The sequence below is a fragment of the Moschus berezovskii genome, chromosome 7 (genome assembly GCF_049115385.1).
Source record: "Moschus berezovskii isolate FMDL1 chromosome 7, NW_MosBer_1.0, whole genome shotgun sequence".
Lineage (NCBI taxonomy): Eukaryota > Metazoa > Chordata > Mammalia > Artiodactyla > Moschidae > Moschus > Moschus berezovskii.
The window spans coordinates 72,050,086-72,065,253 of NC_142466.1; the positions used below are offsets into that span (position 1 = coordinate 72,050,086).

At 36.7% G+C, this 15,168-nt stretch overlaps 1 long non-coding RNA gene across 3 annotated transcripts in view; it reads right to left on the reverse strand.

Annotated features, from left to right (window-relative positions):
* The window catches only part of LOC129556862 (uncharacterized), a 622,407-nt gene that overhangs the window by 416,406 nt on the left and 190,833 nt on the right, over positions 1–15,168 (reverse strand). The window lies entirely within an intron of this gene.

A 15,168-nucleotide genomic window follows, 5' to 3' on the forward strand; every position in this document is an offset into this window, starting at 1 on the left:
GCCTTTTATCACATGAACTGGCTAAAATGAAAAAGAGAAGAGAAACAGAATAAAGATAATCACCTCCCACAAAGGATCACTGCATATATTTTCATTTGAAAATACTAGAAAATAAAGATGTGATCATCAGTAACTAGCATGAGTTACACAGGAGTTCTGAAGGCATGTTCAAAATGCTAGCACATGCATATCTATCACACACACACGCACACGCACACACACACATAACGTGGCAATTTGGCATTTTGAATGCCCATAACAAGTTCATCCTACCCTTTTCCCTAGTAAATAGACCTATGTAATCAGCAAAACCATATATCTCAATCCAAAGATATAATTGTGTGAAGAAGGAGTCTCAGGGGAAAAAAAAAAAAGTGTCCTGATTTCATAAACCTTTCATTCATGGATAATCTTAACTACCTCTTACTTTTTGCATCCATATGTGACTCCAGTGAATTGTATTAGCAGTGGCGAGCCGCCACTTTCTCTGTTTTCTGAAGCCAAGAGGCTTTACATTTTTTTTACCTTTACTCCCCTCTCCTCCTTTTGGACAATTAGAGGAGCCATTGTATTTCAAGCTACTCAGAATGACAACCCTTCAGCTCTGCAGAAACTATGAAACTGAGTCACATAAAGAAATCTGCTGGCTTTTCTGGCTCTAGGAAGTAGAGATCTGCTAATCACTTCATCAGCAAAGCATGGTGTCATCCCTGCTGCCCTTTCCTTAACTGCACTCTGGATGCCAGTCCCACTTCTGTGGTACTATGGGAAAAAAAGTGAAGTTCTCAAAAGTTCCTGAGCATCCACTGAAACATTGCTTATCTTTACCTTATACAGCATTTCTCAACTCTGTAGCAGGTATCCTTATGATTAAAAGCACTACATCTTCTTTGGTTTATGTAATTACTGGATTTTTTTTGATACTGCAAAGCTTAAAAGAGCAAAAGTCAGTCTAAGTGGTCTCAGGGGAGAATAAATTTTGCTCAAATACTATGGCTAGGATTTAATCACTTAGCAGCCAGGAAAGAGTTAGAAGATGGCAACCAGTCTTTGAGCAGAGTCCCCTCTGTGGAACATAATCCTTTTAAGTTCACCAAGAATAAGTCAAAGCAAATCTCACCTACTTTTCTGATACAGAAGAGAACCACAGATATAAAATATTTCTACCTCAATCAGCATTATATCATACCAAGTGCTTCATTATTACTTTTATATCAGAAGAAGAAATACTGACTGAAAATAACAATCATATGGTTGCCCAATAAGATGTGTTTAGTGTACCAAGGTCAACCAGGAGAGAACACTCCATTGGTGTAAAAGGTTGCTTAACTAGCTTCATCTCCTAACAGCATTCTCAGACCCTAAAAATGTGGTACCAACCTAGACAGATGTTTACAGAATCACTATGTAGTCTTTCAAAGTTACTATATTAGTTACACATTTTCTGTGCATTCCTATGAAAATATTTGAGTACTTGACCTGTCATTTTCCCCTGAGAACTTCTGCACTGTCTCCCACAGGTTTCTTCTAGGTCCTACCTACCAGAATCTAAGTTGCTCTTATATTTAGCATTTTTATTTTTCTCTACAATATTCAGTTAAATCCCTCCTGGTAGGTAAAACTCCCACAAAAAAACCCCACTGTTTCTTCCACATCTTAATAAGAGATACTTTGTAATATTAGTTTGAACCACTTTTGAAAATCAAAAGAAATGATCAAATATCAGCAATTTCATATAGTTCTACATAGGAAACCAAATCCAAATATCTTCTGCTAAAAATTCCATTGGAAATCATCACAATGGGGGTGGGAGGCTGTAATTTATAGAAGTCTGTGAAAATGATAAAGGTATTTGAAGAAGTAGATATTACCACAAATATCTGCTCAGAAAAACACATTAATTGGATAAAGTTCAATGAGCTTCAAGCACGTTTTTCTCCTTCTCTTTACAACTCTGTTCCTGAAGATGAACACTTTCTTTCTGCTTGATACCATGAAGGTCACTACTTCCAGCAAACTTAAGAATTTACCATGCTGTATTCTAATGTTGGTGATTTTCTCTGTGCTCGATTTTTAAGTCTTCCTATAAACAAGGGAAAACAAAGAAATACTCTCTTCCTTCAACAGCTGGAATTCAACAGCTGGAAATTCCATTTAGAGAAAAATTGAAAATATATAAAAGGGAATTTAATCATTCTGTTTTAAATTCTTAATAAAAAACATTTTACACAAAATTTATCAAGTACAATTACAAATAAAATTATACATAAAATGTTTCGTATTTTCAAACAAAAGTAACTGTAATCTAGAAAGAGTATTTATCTAGTACATTTTGTAAAATATAACTGTTTTTCTCAAAGTAAAGTATTTTTGTAATTAAAGATGTATATTTATCTTATGTCTAGATTCAAGGTGGTTTCCCTGATGGCTCAGCAGTAAAGAATCCATTGTCAGTGCAGGAGACACAGTAGACTTGGGTTCAATCCTGGGTGGGGAAGATCCCCTGGAGGAGGAAATGGCAACCCACCACAGTATTCTTGCCTGGAAAATCCCATGAACAGACAAGCCTGGTGGGCTACAGTCCATGGGGTCACAAAGAGTCGGACACAATGGAGCAACTGAGCACACATACACACTAGATTCAAGGTATTACAAAAATTTCACCTCACCAGTCTGAATTATAGTTCATAATAATCCTTCAATGAGCTCCCAAAAGACAGACCTGAAATATTATAGAATGTGCCCTGCCGTTAACTATTTCAAATATAATTTTCCCTCAATTTTTTATTAAAGAAAATTTATGGCCAAATAGAATAAAACGTTAAGTATCTAAAATGCTAACCTATTTATAATATATGACCAATTAAAAAAATGGGAAAGGGGAACTGAGAATATGTTGCCCAAAAGAGAAATTACTAAAAGGGAGAGTTTTATAATTTTTATTGTTTCTAAATATGATCATTTTTGTTGTTTCTTAACATCAAAAATATGAAAGCGTAATTTAATGCATCTTTAGAATATTTAGGAGTAAAGAGATGGGAGGAAGGTAAATGGATATCTACTTTATTCTTAAAGTGTCCTATTTTCACGGTTTTTAAGATAGCAAAATATTTTATGACAAGATTATTAATGCCAAGAGATTTAAAAAATTTGAAATGCAGGTAACAAAGAGGATTTCTCCAAACCTGAATTATTTTCTACTGTCTTTTCTCATCTTTAGACATAAGAATCCATGACTTAAGCAGGGCAGCTTATTGTGAAACAAAAAAATGAATGTGAAAATAGTTGAAATTATGAGTGTTAACCTACAATGATATAAATTTAGGCAAGTATTATTTCATCTTGCCTAGTTCTGTAAAATTCTTTCATAAAAGTCCCTGACTCTCACCAAAACAGTCAGAACATGATGGAAGAACTCCTTTTTTGAGTTTGTGACTCATATAGTTAAAACTTCACTTGAAGTATCAGAGTTTCAGTTTAAGTTCCTTTTATTTCTCCCTCTGAGGATGTAGAAAGTCATAAGTTATTCAGACATTTCAGGCAGAAGAAACAGACATGGAATAAAATAATCAGCATAAGCTATGGGTAGAGATAGAAATTACCATGCAAATTACTTACCTGCCTGGTTGAATCTGTCTGCACTTAGCAAGCCAATTTTAGGCAAGACACAATGCTAGATAATTCTGAGACTTTAAAAAGGGGGCATTTACCTATTTGTCTGTTGTATTTTTGCCTCACTGCACAATATAAATACAGAAAAACGCTTACAATAAAGCTGAAAAATATAAATTGAAAATAAAAGACAAAGTAAAATATAAATAACAGCTATAGACCAGGGAAAAACAAGCTCAGATAGGCAATCTCGATGCCTTCCCACATTATGGACTATAAACTTTAACCTTCTGGAATGCCACGCCAAAGGGAAGCATTATTCTTATAATTCAATGCTAAAATGTAGCTCTGCATATAAGTTGAATAAGCAGGGTGACAATATACAGTCTTGACATACTCCTTTTCCTATTTGGAACCAGTCTGTAGTTTTATGTCCAGTTCTAACTGTTGCTTCCTGACCTGCATACAGGTTTCTCAAGAGGCAGGTCAGGTGGTCAGATATTCCCATTTCTTTCAGAATTTTCCACAGTTTATTGTGATCCACACAGTCAAAGGCTTTGGCATAGTAAATAAAGCAGAAATAAATGTTTTTCTGGAACTCTCTTGCTTTTTCGATGATCCAGCGGATGTTGGCAATTTGATCTCTGGTTCCTCAACTTTTCTAAAACCACCTTGTACATCTGGAAATTAACAATTCACGTATTGTTAAACCCTGGCTTGGAGAATTTTGAGCATGACTTTACTAGTGTGTGAGATGAGTGCAATTGTGTGGTAGTTTGAGCATTCTTTGGCATTGCCTTTCTTTGGGAATGGAATGAAAACTGACCGTTTCCAGTCCTGCAGCCACTGCTGAGTTTTCCAAATTTGCTGGCATATCGAGTGAAGCACTTTCACAGCATCATCTTTCAGGATTTGAAATAGCTCAACTGGAATTCCATCACCTCCACTAACTTTGTTCATAGTGATGCTTCCTAAGGCCCACTTGACTTCACATTTCAGGATGTCTGGCTCTAGGTGAGTGATCACACCATCGTGATTATATGGGTCATGAATATCCTTTTTGTACAGTTCTTCAGCGTATTCTTGCCACCTCGGCTTAATATCTTCTGCTTCTGTTAGATCCATACCATTTCTGTCCTTTATTGAGCCCATCTTTGCAGGAAATGTTCCCTTGGTATCTCTAATTTTCTTGAAGAGATCTCTAGTCTTTCTATTCTATTGTTTTCCTCTATTTCTTTTTACTGAGCACTAAGGAAGACTTTCTTATCTCTCCTTGCTATTCTTTGGAACTCTGCATTCAAAGGGGTGTATCTTTCCTTTTCTATTTTACTTTTTGCTTCTCTTCTTTTCTCAGCTATTTGTAAGGCCTCCTCAGACAGCCATTTTGCTTTTTTGCATTTCTTTCTCTTCGGATGGTCTTGATTCCTGTCTCCAGTACAATGTCAAGAACCTCTGTCCATAGTTCATCAGGCACTCTATCTATCAGATCTAGTCCCTTAAATCTATTTCTCATTTCCACTGTATAGTCATAAGGGATTTGATTTAGATCATACTTGAATGGTCTAGTGGTTTTCCCCACTTTCTTCAATTTAAGTCTGAATTTGGCAATAAGGAGTTCATGATCTGAGCCTCAGTCAGCTCCTGGTCTTGTTTTTGCTGACTGTATAGAGTTTCTCCCTCTTTGGCTACAAAGAATATAATCAATAAGATTTGGGTGTTGACCATCTGGCAATGTCCATGTGTAGAGTGTTCTCTTATGTTGTTGGAAGAGGGTGTTTGCTATGCCCAGTGCATTCTCTTGGCAGAACTCTAGTAGCCTTTGCCCTACTTCATTCTGTACTCCAAGGCCAAATTTGCCTGTTACTACAGGTGTTTCTTGACTTCCTACTTTTGCATTCCAATCCCCTATAATGAAAAGGACATCTTTTTTGGGTGTTAGTTCTGGAAGGTTTTGTATGTCTTCATAGAACTGTTCAACTTCAGCTTCTTCAGCATTATTGGTTGGGGCATAGACTTGGATTACCATGATATTGAATGGTTTGTCTTGGAAACAAACAGAGATCATTCTGTCATCTTTGAGACTGCGTCCAAGTACTGCATTTCAGACTCTTGTTGACTATAACGGCTACTCCATTTCTTCTAAGAGATTCCTGCCCACAGTAGCAGATATAATGTTCATCTGAGTTAAATTCACCCATTCCAGGCCATCTTAGTTTGCTGATTCCTAGAATGTCAACGTTCACTCTTGCCATCTCCTGTTTGACCACTTCCAATTTGCCTTGATTCATGGACCTAACATTCCAGGTTCCTATGCAATATTGCTGTTTACAGCATCGAACCTTACTTCTATCACCAGTCCCATCCACAACTGGGTGTTGTTTTTGCTTTGGCTCCATCTCTTCATTCCTTCTGGAGTTATTTCTCCACTGATATCCAGTAGTGTATTAGGCACCTACCGACCTGGTGAGTTCATCTTTCAGTGTCCTATGTTTTCGCCTTTTCATACTGGTTCCAAATAGGAAAAGGAGTACGTCAAGGTTGTATATTGTCACCCTGCTTATTTAACTTATATGCAGAGTACATCATCAGAAATGCTGGGCTGGAGGAAGCACAAGCTGGAATCAAGATTGCCAGAAAAAATATCAATAACCTCAGACATGCAGATGGCATCACCCTTATGGCAGAAAGTGAAGAGGAACTCAAAAGCCTATTGATGAAAGTGAAAGAGGAGAGTGAAAAAGTTGGCTTAAAGATCAACATTCAGAAAATGAACATCATGGCATCTGGTCCCATCACTTCATGGCAAATAGATGGGGAAACAGTGGAAACAGTGACTGACTTTATTTTTCTGGCTCCAAAATCACTGCAGATGGTGACTGTAGCCATGAAATTAAAAGACGCTTACTCCTTGGAAGGAAAGTTATGACCAACCTAGATAGTATATTCAAAAGCAGAAACATTACTTTGTCAACAAAGGTCCATCTAGTCAAGGCTATGGCTTTTCCAGTAGTCATGTATGGATGTGAGAGTTGGACTATAAAGAAAGCTGAGCACTGAAGAATTGATGCTTTTGAACTGGGGTGTTGGAGAAGACTCTTGAGAGTCCCTTGGACTGCAAGAATATCCAACCAGTCCATCCTAAAGGAGATCAGTTCCGGGTGTTCACTGGATGGACTGATGCTAAAGCTGAAACTCCAATACTTTGGCCACCTGATGTGAAGAGCTGACTCACTGGAAAAGACCCTGATGCTGGGAAAGCTTGAGGGCAGGAGAAGAAGGGGACAACAGAGGATGAAATGGTTGGATGGCATCACTGACTCAATGGACATGGGTTTGGGTGGACTCTGGGAGTTGGTGATAGACAGGGAGGCCTGGCGTGCTGTGGTTCATGGGGTCACAAAGAGTCTGACACGACTGAGCAACTGAGCTGAACTGTAAATGTAGATATGTTTTTTCAACACTTAACTCTAAAATAAATATCTCTAGATGAGTTGAGGAATGTGGTGTAATGCCCTTAACCACGGTGCTAGCTACTTTCCAGTTCTTTCTCCACCTCAAATTCACTACCTGCTTTCTCTCTTCTGCATAGTAGGATACTGTCCCTCCAAGGCTCCTTCTTTGGCCTCAGGTTGAGTTTGGCTGGAGAATAGAGGTCAGGAGAAGAGAGAAAGGTTGCAAATTCCTTCCCTGCTCCTCTCAGCTTTGGCCATGTTTCTGTTAGAGGTTGGCATTTCTTCTAGACCATAGCTATGCTGGGTGGCACTTCCCCCAACTCCAATAACCCTTAAGTCCAAAATGTTAACAGCTTCCTACTTTGCTAACCTCTGGCCACCTCAACAATTTTTGTTAGTTCTCTTAACTCTACCCATACTTCTCCGTGATGGCTTTCTTTGAAAGAATGGTATGATTTTCCTACCAGGACTCTGATTGATACAGATGAATTCCTACAGCAATGCATTATTTCAAAAGCTTCCTCAATCGCATGCCAATGAAAACACCTCTGAAAAGGGAAATATTATTGTTCAAGTATATACAAACAAGGCTCCCCCTGTGGCTCAGTGAAAGAGTCTGCCTGCAATGCAGTAGACACAGGAGATGTGGTTTCGAGCCTTGGGTCAGGAAGATCCCCTGGAGGAGGGCATGGAAACCCACTCCAGCATTCTTGCCAGAAGAATCCCATGGACAGAGAAGCCTGGTGGGCTATAGCCCACAGGGTTGCAAAGAGCTGGACACAACTGAGCTGAATGAGTTCACACGCACACATACAGAAACAGTCTAGAACAGTTCCAAGTATCGAATGGAGCTTTATGAAATGATGAAAATGTTTTTATATCTGTGTTGCCCAATATAATAGCTGTTAAGTATATATAGCTGTTGAGTTCCTGAAATGTGGACAATAATGGAGTGAAATTTTTATTTTATTTTAATTAATTTATGCTTAGCTACATGTGGCTAGTGACTACACTACTGTACAGCACAAGTCTACATTAATCCAAGAACAAAACCTAGAGACTATCTGAATTTATGGTACAAAAACAAGTAGAGTTCCCACCCTGATAAAAGCCTGTAGTTATAGAAGGTTAAGGAAAGTACAATAAAAAGGACACAAAGTCCAAAAGATGTAAAGTTCATACCAAATCACAGGTATTAAGGAAATCTTCATGGAGGAGTTTTAATTTAAGATGAGTCTGGATAATGGAATAAATTTTGTATTAGTTTTCTATGTCTACTAATAAAGCATCACGTTTAATGGCTTAAAAGTAAATTTATTATCTTACAGTTCTGTAGGTTAGAAGAACAACATGGGTCTCCCTGGGCTAAAATCAAGGTGTGAGCATGACTCTATTCCTTTCTGGAGGCTGTAGGGGAAAATCTATTTCCTCACCTTTCTAGCTTCTAGAGACCACCCTCATGGCACCCTTTATCCATCTTCAAAGCCAGCAATACAGCATCTCTTGTTATATCCCTTTGACCACAACTAGGAAAGGTTCTCTGTGATTACATCAGCTCACCCAACTAATTGAGGATTAATTTTTCCATCTCAAGATCTTTAACTTAATCACATCTGTGAAGTCCATTTTGCCATGTAAGGTAACATAGTCACAGGCTCCAGAGATTAGGATATTGACATCATTGGGGGCTCGTCTTTTGCCTACCAAAGATTGCCCATGCCAAGACACTGAAGATGAAAAGAAAAGGATTCCAGGAGGAGGTACAGGCCAAGAGCAAGACAGACCATAAGGAATTGACAGGATAATCACTACAATCTGTTAACTAGCTCACCCAATTAGCCCGTGTTCTCTGTTTCATCTCTATGACGTATTGTAACACATGCTGTGGAGAAGGAAATGGCAACCCACTCCAGTGTTCTTGCCTGGAGAATCCCAGGGACGGGGGAGCCGGGTGGGCTTCCATCTGGGGGGTCACACAGAGTCGGACACGACTGAAGTGACTTAGCAGCAGCAGCAGCAACACATGCTGACTACTCAGGGCTGGTAGGCTACTCTAGGACACCTGCCTACAAATACTTCTGCCAGTGAACTGCATGCTTACCAACAGCCAGCTGTGTTTTTTGCCAAATCTATTTAGTCCAGTTATATTGTCATTGTAATACATAATTTAATTAAATACTACATAAATCAATATGAATTTGAAAAGATTTGTTCCCATGCAAATGAAGTCTAATGCTTTGGAAGGACTCTTTTTAAGGTACTGAAAACTTCTGCTAACAATTTTGGCACTCAACACTTTGGGAATCACATTCCTCTCAAAGAATGTCTGATTTGTCACCTTCTTTCTCCACCTTGGGACATGGTGTGGAGTCCTTAATTTCTATCATGTCATGTTTTAGGCTCAGACTGCTGACTCTGTATAGATTTGCTTTCCCTCTCACTTTCCATCATGCCCAAACCCAAATTTTCTCTTCTTTGTTACAGTCTGCTTTCTCTGAAGAAGTAGAGACTTTCAGGAGGATGGAGATCAAGAATAGGGTGCTGCATTTGGTAATTAGGAGATTGTTACCGACCTTCATGTGAATGACTGTTTCAGCCATTTGAGTGGACAACTGAATAGTTGTCAGGATTGCCACATCAATGATCTCATGGGCATAAAGACCAGAAGAAGAACACAATGGCACCTATCCCAATGGCATAAAAATGATGACAAAAGCACTTTCATACTGCTGACTCAGTCTTCATCCGCTGGCGTAACCAAGACTTCGAGAATGGAGGGCCTCATCTCTTTCATTTATTATTGTGAAGTAGACTGTTACCAAGTGTACACTTCAAAAAGGCACCCAACTAGACAAGGATGGCAATAAGGTTAAAAAGAAAAGAAATAACTGTGCAGCCCTAAGACTGTATTCAGAAGTGAGAAAGATGCCCCCACAAATCACTTCACTCTCATGCGTACAAAGCAGAGTACAGCCTGATTTATTTTCCTGTCCAGGGAACTGGCCAGATTTTTTCTAAAACCCTGGAGGGCAGTCTTTGTGCTCATGTTGCCTATGGACATGGCCTGGGAGACGAGCATCTGACTGTTTTAGAGCAGTTCTAATCCTCTTGGACTGCTTGGGAATGGCAAAAAATGTTTAAGTACATATGAGCACATGCATATTTGAGTATGTGTACATATGCATCTATCTTATATGTGTACATGTATTTATGCATGTGGACATATTAGCTGATATAACGCAATAGATACCTAAAAATTTACATTAAAAAAATCAAAATGGCCTATTCCCTATCAAAATAATGACAAGAGGGTCAGGCAGACAAATGAGTTTTTGTTTTTTAAGTCCTGACATTGAACTGCATAATCTTTTATATTTTCATCCTAAGGTATTTCATAACATTTGTGAAAAAAATTGTTTCCTTCTGTTCTTCAGTCTCACAAAGTTCTCATTAATTTTGCTACTGTAGTCTGGAACAATTTAAACCTTTAGCTTTACAATTCTCAAAGACATCTTCCTACTGACCACACTGAAGGAAGTACGACATGGTTCAAAGGGTCCCAAAGAGTGAGCTTTGGGTTTAAGGACAGAACTCCACCAAAGGACATGGGTTTAAGCCAGAACTCCACCCATTATGAATTTAGGCAGATCTTTCATACTCCTGAGTCTATTTCCTCATCTGTAAAATGGGACTGATAACCCTTGATCTGGGGCCTTCCCTAGTGGCTCAGATGGTGAAGAATCTGCCTGTAATGCAGGAGACCTGGGTTCAATTCCTGGGTCAGGAAGATCCCCTGGAGAAGGGAACGATTACCCACTCCAGTATTCTTGCCTGGAAAATTCCATGAACAGGAGCTTGGCAGACTACAATTCATGGGATCACAAAGAGTTGGACATGACTGAGTGACTAAGCACATATGCAACCCTGGACCCATTTTTCATATAGGAGTTTAAAAAGAGCATCTGAGAATGGGTTTTGTAAACTTTGAAGTACTAAATATAGAAATGAATAGGTATTATTACAACTACAATAGTTAAAGTAGGTCTCATGCTTAAGAAGGAGCTCTAGTGATGAGTTCTCTGGTATGTTAAGACAGGAAGGAAATTATAGGATTCCAACAAACACCTGTCCTTTGACTTCATTCATGAAATTCAGGGTGGAAATTTAAACTATTTCCCTCGATTTCCATTAGAATTACATTGGCTTCAAAGGAGGTAAAAGTCAAGATGTAACAAAAAAATTTTATTCTAAATTGTTCCGAAGTGTGGGTTTTCAATCATCATGATTCCTTAAATTAGAATAGATCTGCAAAAATAGATACATGCGAGCATTTTTTCCTAAAATTTTTTCATGTAAGAGTATGCAGCCTGCTATATAATGTCACACATTAAAATAACGTTGGCATGGAATGGGAGTAAAATCCTTTCTCTGGAAATAAGCATATGTTATTAAAATCATATTCCATTTGTAGCCAACTACTAGAAAAGAATCCACATTTCAGTGTTTAAGTTTAGGATCAACTTGGAACATTGTGATTTTGTGCAATAAGCATAGGACTAAGGCAAGAGACTTGGGTTCTACTTCCAGATATTCCACTAACTAACCTGATGACTTCAGTAAAGCATTGACTTCCATATGCCTTAATTCTCTCATGAGTAAAATAGATTAACACTGCATGCCTACTTGCCTGTTTCATAGGGTTCTTATGAGGATCAAATGAAAGTATCTATGAAACTGTCCCTGTGAAACTATGAAATGGTGTAGAGAAATAAAGAATTAAGAAAATGAGCTTTACATGAAAGTTCTTACAGCATAACATATCCATTAAACTGTATGTGTAACCCGTAGAGATAAATTTATTTATGTGTATTGCATGTGTAACCCATAGAGATATGGGTTTATTGTATGTGTAACCCACAGAGATAAACTGGTAATTCTTTTTTCCATATGTTAACTTTATAACAAGTTTATGATAACCCTGACCTTAATAAATCAGCTAAAGGAGCTAAATATGCTCTTTATAAATCATTCTTCTCTATGGTTCTTGAAGAGAGCTTAGGATCCCCAAGTCACACAAACTTTGGGTGTTCTGACAAAGCTGTATATAGAATGAGCCACAAAATTAATATGAGGTTAATAACAAGAATATGAACAACACTACTACAATATTTAAAATATCCCATAAACACAATGAATTTATAGAACAATAATTAAGAATACAATAACAGACAATACAGAAAATTAAGTCCTTCCGAAAATCATGTCCTTCCCTGGCTGCCTCACACTTTGCAGACACTTTCAGAAGACTTTCCTCATGTTGTATTTAGCAGGAGAAATGTATGGTGAATTTATTGAGCCACGATATTTTTTTAATCTTTGCATATTTCATCACTTAATAAATGTTTATGAATGAATAAAAATAATTAATGAAAAAAAGAAAATGATGTCCTTGAAAACTCAATGTTTCTACAGAATGCAGCAAAATTGACTTGTAGAGAAAAAAATCATGATGTTAGTAATCTCTCTTTAAAAGTTTAAGAATATCAGCTAAATATTTTAAAGGATAAAAGAAAAAACAAAACCAATCCTTCTGCACTGTTGGTAGGAATGCAAATTGGTACAGCCACTATGGAGAACAGTATGGAGTTTCCTTAAAAAACTAAAAATAGAGCTACCATATGACCTTGCAATCCCATTCCTGGGCATATATCCAGAGAAAAAAAGGATCTGAAATTATACATGCACCACAATGTTCACTGAAGCAGTATTTATAATAGCCAAGACATAGAAGTAACCTAAATGTCCATCAACAGAGGAATGGACAAAGAAGATGTGGTACACATATACAATGGAATATTACTCAGCTATGAAAAAGAATAAAATAATGCCATTTGCAGCAGCATGGATGTTCTGAGAGATTCTCATACTGAGTAAAATAAGTCAGACAGAGAAGGAAAAATATATGACAGCCCTCATATGTAGAATATAAAAAGAAATGATACAACTGAACTATTTACAAAATAGAAACAGAAAATGAACTTGTTGCCAGGGGGAAGCATGGTGGTGGGGGCAGGGAGGGGGAAGGATATTTAGGAAGTTTAGGATAGACATGTAAACACTGCTATGTTTAGAATAGATAACCAACAAGGACCTACTGTATAGCACATGGAACTCTATTCAATGTTATGTGGCAGCCCAAATGGGAGGGGAGTCTGAAGGCAGAATGGATACGTGTATATGTATGGCTGAGTCCCTTTGCTGTTTACCTGAAACTAACACAATATTGATTGCTAATCAGTTATGCATCCTTAGTCGCTCAGTTGTGTCTGACTCTGTGATCACATGGACTGCAGCCTACCAGGCTCCTCTGTCCGTGGTATTCTCCAGTCAAGAATACCGGAGTGGGTAGCCATTCCCTTCTTTAGGTGATCTTCTCGACCCACGGATTGACCCCCAGTCTCATGCATCACAGGCAGATTTTTTACCATCTGAACTAACAAGGAAAACCCTAATCTACTATACCCCAACACAAAATAAAAAGTTTTAAAAAAAGACAATCCAAACCAATAAAAAGAAAAAACTAAAATTAAATAGCCATATCAGAAAATTGAACAGAAATGTAACTGAAAGATAAAACCATGATCTGACTTGCTAAAAAGATAGACCAACAGCAGGAAGTTAATCAAGAGTAAATTGCAAATAAATAAAAGTGAGAAAGAAAAGAAAATCAATATACAGAATAAAGTGAGTGAATACACAATTGAATGAAAATGAATTTTATGTAATGATTTATTTTTACAAAATATGATAAAAAGTGAAAAAAATTGGAGATAATATCAAAGAAAGCAGAGGATTATATGAGTTCATGCAAAAATTATCTAAAGTGATCACAGAATAGTATCAATTGTTATAAACCACTTTTAAATATAGCAAAAAAGGTAAAACTGTAAGTAAACTATGATCTTGGCTATAAAACCTGATAAAGATAACACCAGAAAAACACTATAAGACAATTTCATTTATTAATATACAAACAAAAATGTTAAACAATTATTAATAGAGAGAATTCAGCAATTTACTAAAAAATAATACACAATGAAAAAGTGGGATTTATCAAAGGAATTTAAGGAATACTCAAGAAAAACTGCCAAAACAAAACACCACATTAATACTACAAATAATAAGAACCAAATTTAAATATATGTTCAAGATATTTTCAAAAGCATCAGAATTTATTTATTTAAACAGAAAATATAGGAATAGAAAGATATTTCATTATAACTTCACAAAAATGCTATTATATCCTTACTATGTGAAATGATATTCAATACAAAGAAGGGTCTACTTAAACCCATGAACTAGCTTTCTACATAAAGGAGGAAAAACATTAGATATATTCTCATTAATAACACAGACAAAGTACAAATGCCCATTGTCACTGTTTACTAATTAATACTGTATTTCAGATTCTTAACAACTGCAATGACGCTTAAGGAGATAATGTTAGATTACAGAGAAAAAGAGAATATGTTAATATCAGAAGTATCATTGTATACCAGTATTTTAAAATCAGCTATAAAATTTTCAAAGTTATTTAAAGAGTTTTACAAAATAGTCAGTGATCAATATATAAATTCACAGTGTTCCTCTATACCATTTCCATATCATTAAAAGTAGTCAGAAATAAAAATTAAAAACAATTTATTCATTCCAACAACAAAAATGTAAATTAGAGATGTTTTAAAGGAATGCAAAATTTATGTTAAATTGTGAGTAGAAATTTTGGAAAGGAAATAATAAATATAATAAATATTATTAAAATGAAAATCCTTCATAGGTTAATCTGTAAATTAAAACAACTTGAAAGTGAACTTCAACTATTCCTAATATAACTTAAAAAATATTTTAAAATTCATTTGCAATGGAATTCCTTTTTAAAATGGAATCAAATTAGCAATCCTTGATGCAGTTACTTCCAGCAGCCCAGTAAAATTACCAAAAAGAGGATAAGTCCAAAATTAAAAGCAACTCTGAAAACTGAGACGTGCAGACACACTGGTTGCCAGAATCTGGGAGGAATTTTCATTTTCAACTTTGGAGTTGG